This window comes from Pteropus alecto, unplaced genomic scaffold (assembly GCF_000325575.1).
Source record: "Pteropus alecto unplaced genomic scaffold, ASM32557v1 scaffold19, whole genome shotgun sequence".
NCBI classification, from domain to species: domain Eukaryota; kingdom Metazoa; phylum Chordata; class Mammalia; order Chiroptera; family Pteropodidae; genus Pteropus; species Pteropus alecto.
The window spans coordinates 752,706-757,311 of record NW_006442490.1 but is presented as its reverse complement, the minus strand read 5'-3'; positions in this window follow the sequence as shown (position 1 = coordinate 757,311).

The following is a 4,606-nucleotide window of genomic DNA, read 5'->3' as shown; positions in this document are numbered from 1 at the left end:
TCACCAAGACACATTGTATTAAAATTATCAAAAATCAATGACAAAGACAGAATTCTCAGGGCTGCCAGGGAGAAGAAAACGGTAACTCATAAAGGAAAACCCATTAGATTATCCTCGGACTTCTCAGCGCAAACCTTACGAGCCAGAAAGGAATGGAATCAAATATTTAAACTATTAAGTGAAAGGAACTACTAGCCAAGAATAATGTATCCAGCTAAGCTCTCCTTTAGATATGAAGGAGAAATTAAGACCTTTCCGAACATACAAAACTGGAGGGACTTCTCCACTACGAGGCCTGCAATACAGGAAATACTCACGAAAGGGGTCAGCTCACCGAAAACAAAACGACAAAAAAAAAAAACAACATAATTAGGAGTAAAGTGACTACCAGGCAAATCGAAGCAGAGGAGTGCAACCCTTACTAAGAACAGGGTATTATAAGCTTAAACAATAAGAAGAGAATTGTTATCACAAGATAGTAATGAACATTCAGCATACATAGGGACAAATTGAGATCACAATGACTGCAAAGGGGAGGTTTCAAAGATCCAAATTCGCAAAGGGAAATGGAGAGGAGGCACGCACAGAAGAAAGCGGACGACTATATACATATAACTGTCCTTTACATATTCGTAATGGTAACCACACACCAAAGATTCAGAACTGAAGTACATAACATAAAACAAGAAGCATCAGAGGCAAAACCCACAAAAGCCAACAAAAATAAAGAAAACAGAAGCACAAGGAAAGGAAACAATGAAAACACGGGGCTACCGGAAAGCAAAAGATAAAATGTCTCTAAGAAGACCTCATATTTCAGTAATCACCCTAAATGTAAATGGACTGAACTCACCAATAAAAAGGCGCAGAGTTGCAGAATGGATCACAAAACAAAACCCAACCATATGCTGCCTCCTGGAGACACATCTCTGCTCCAAAGGCAAATATGGACTCAGCGCGAAAGGGTGGAAAATGATATTTCAAGCACATGGCATTCAGAGAAAAGAGGGAGTAGCGGGACTAATATTGGATGAAATAGACTTCAAAATAGAAAAGGTAAAGAAAGATACTGAGGGACACTTCATACAGCACCAGGACATAACACTTATTAATATCTATGTTCCCAATCAGGGAGCCCCAAAACATATAAAGCAATTACTAACAAAACTAAAGAGAGAAACAGACCAAAACACTATTGTAGTAGGGGATCTAAATACCCCACTGTCGGATATGGACAGATCATCCAAACAGAAAATCAATAAGAAAATAACACCCTTAAATGATACATTAGACCAACTGAACATAATTGACATTTACAGAGCCTTTCATCCCAGAAGAGCTGCTTATACATTCTTCCCTAGTGCACATGGAACATTCTCAAGGATTGACCACATACTGGGGCACAGAGATAGCCTCAACAAATATAAGAGGGTTGAAATCATACCAACAGTATTCTCTGATCATAATACTTTGAAGCTGGAGATCAACCCTAAAAAGAAAGCAGGGAGAACCACAAATACAAGGAGATTAAACAACATGCTACTGAAGAATGACTGGGTCAGAGAAGAAATAAAAGGAGAGATCAAGACATACATAGAAACGAATGATATTGATAGTACAACATATCAAACCTTGTGGGACACGGCAAAAGCGGTAATAAGAGGAAAGTTCATATCATTACAGGCCTATGTCAAGAAACGAGAACAAGCCCAAATAAACAACCTAATGCTTTATCTTAAAAAACTAGAAAAGGAAGAACAAATGAAGTCTATAAGACGCTATTAAAAGAAATTGAAGAAGACATGAAGATATGGAAAGATATTCCATGTTCTTGAACAGGAATAATCAACGTGGTTAAAATGACCTTATTACCTAAAGCATTATACTGATTTAATGTAATCTCCATTAAAATCACATTGGTATTTTTTAAAGAAATAGAACAAAAAAATCATCAGATTTGTGTGAAAGTACGAAATACCCCAAATCGTCAAAGCTATCCTGAGAAAAAAGAACAAGGCTGGAGGTATCACTCTGCCCAACTTTAAATGGTACTACAATGCAACAGTAATAAAACCGACATGGTATTGGCAGAAAAACAGACATACATACCCAGTGGAACAGAATTGGGAGTCTAGAAGTAAATCCATATTTATATGGGCAAATAATTTTTGACCAAGGAGCCAAAAACATATAATGGATTAAGGAAAGCCTCTTTGATAAATGGTGCTGGGAAAACTGGAAAGCCACCTGCAAAAGAATAAAACAAAACTACTGTCTATCACCAAACACCAAAATTAACTCCAAATGGATCAAGAACCTGAATATAAGACTTGAAACAATAAATTGCATAGAAAAAAACAGGTACTAAACTCACGGACCTTGGACTTAAGAGAGAATTTTACAAATTTGACCTCAAAGGCAAGGGAAGTAAAAGCTAAAATAAATGAATGGGACTTCATCAAACTTAAAAGTTTCTGCACAGCAAAAGAAATCGTCAACAAGACAAAGAGGCAAACCATCTGAATGAGAGGATATATGTGCAAGCAACGCCTCTATTAAAGGCCTAATATCCAAACTATACAAAGAACTCATACAACTCAATAACAACAAAAAACAAATTATCCAATCAAAAAATGGGTAGAGGACCTGAACAAACACTTTTCCCAAGAAGACATACAAATGGCCAACAGACATATGAACCACATTTTCTTTATCCAATCATCTACTGAAGGACACTCAGTTGTTTCCATGTCTTGGTCAGCATAAATAATGTTGCAATGAACATCAGGGTTTCTATATCTTTATAGACAAATGTTTTGGAAATCTAGCCCCTCATTATGTCCTGATACCCAGAAAAGGGATCGCTGGGTCATATGGAAAACAATATGGAGGTTCTTCAAAAAATTAATTCAGTTACCATATGATCCAGCCTTCTCTCTTCTGGATATTTACCCCAAAAACCTGAAGACATTTATCTACAAAGATACATGCACCCCAATGTTCATGGCAGCATTATTCACAGTGGCCACGACTTGGAAGCAACCAAAGTGTTCTACTATAGACGATTGGCTAAAGAAGCTGTGGTACATCTATACAATGGAATATTACTCAGCCATAAGAAGAGATGAAATACTGCTATTTTGACAACATGGATGGATCTTGAGATAATCCTGCTAAGTAAAATAAGTCATACAGAAAAATTAGAACACCACATGATATCGGCCATATGTGGGATATAAAACTGAATGTAACAAACAAACATGACAAACAAACAGAGACCTAAGGACTTGGACAGTGGATTAGTGGTTACCAGAGGGAAGGCAGGTGGTGGAGAGGAAAAAGGGATCGAATATTTGTTGACGCAAGGAAATCTAACTATGGGTGGTGAACACACAATGCAATATATACAAATTACTGTTGAATGATATACTTGAAACTTATTTGATTTTGTTAATCAATGTCACCCCAATAATTTTTAAGAAAAAATTATATGTCAGTATGCTTCTGCTTATAAGTAACAGGATGTCTAATTCAAATTGACTTCAACAAAAGGGATTTATTGAATCATATAACTAAGAGTTACGGGTAAGGAGGATTCAAGGCACATTTTAATCATGATTCTAGCTCTATTTCTTTGTTATTCCTTCACCTCTGCTTGCCTCTATATTTTGACTTTGTCCTCAGGCTGCTGCCTCTCATTGTTGCAAAATGGCTGCCAAAGCAACGAGGCTACATGCTTCCTCTTGAATAGCTTGTGAAAGAGAACCTGTTACCTTTTATAAGCATGGAAAGAAGTCTTGAATTTCATACAGCCTTGGCCACCACTGAACCAATTTCCATTGCCAGGGTGAAATCATGTGCTGAGTAGTTTAGGCCTGGGTTACCTCAATCAAATACCATGGTAAAAGGGATGAATTATCCAGATTGGCTAAGACTAACAACAGTTCACGCTTAGAGTTGGTGGTGGAATCAATTCCACACATAGCAAATGGTTGCTAGGAAGAGTTGCAGAAAGCAACTTGAGCATAGCTATCAAAAACATTTAACCTTGTAATCACATCCCTGGGAATTTATCCTAAGGAACACTTTTAAATGAAGAAAAGCTATATGCATCAATATTTACTTTATCTCTCAATTATATGATAATTATAAAGATTATGCAATGACACAAGGATATATATAAAACATTCTTATATTATACACATATATATTATAATAAAAAACTAAATACAAAATTCTGTGTATACTAATATTGTAATGGAACATGGAAAGATGAAAACAGTCATGTTTAGATAGGTGAATTAAGGGTGAATTCTGAAGTTGTTTTTAATTTTATCTTTACAATAAAATTTAAATTCAAAGAGAGATAATCCAGTGACAACTGAGAAATTCCAGAGAAACATGTATGCTCTAAAAATAAAATAAAATCAGATCATAGTTTAAGGCAATGGCTCCATTAAATCCTGGGTAAAACCAGTCGCCAACATTCTGGCCTTTCATCATCATCAAAGCCTCTTTTCTCTCTTTGTTATCCTTTTCCCACTTTTGCATCCCCTCCTTCACTGATCACTATGTTTCCTAGAATCTCCAGTCATTGTCAAAAAGA